The following is a 272-nucleotide window of genomic DNA, read 5'->3' on the forward strand; positions in this document are numbered from 1 at the left end:
GTGTGTGTGTGAGAGAGAGTGAGGTGTGTGTGTGTGTGTGTGTGTGAGAGAGAGAGGGGGGTGGGGGTGGGGGGGGGGGGTGGGGGGGGGGATGTAGGATGCTTTTGAAAACCATTTTCAAATTACAAGTAGATTTCACAAATAATTACAAAGAAATAGCAAGCAACACACTGAATAAATGTGAAATTTTGAAATAGAAAGACTGAAATAGTATTTGCTTTTAAAATGCACTCGAATAACTTTTGGTTTCATATCTCATAATTTCCTCTTTT

The sequence above is a fragment of the Sinocyclocheilus grahami genome, unplaced genomic scaffold, assembly GCF_001515645.1.
Source record: "Sinocyclocheilus grahami isolate Dianchi unplaced genomic scaffold, SAMN03320097.WGS_v1.1 scaffold290.1, whole genome shotgun sequence".
NCBI classification, from domain to species: Eukaryota; Metazoa; Chordata; class Actinopteri; order Cypriniformes; family Cyprinidae; genus Sinocyclocheilus; species Sinocyclocheilus grahami.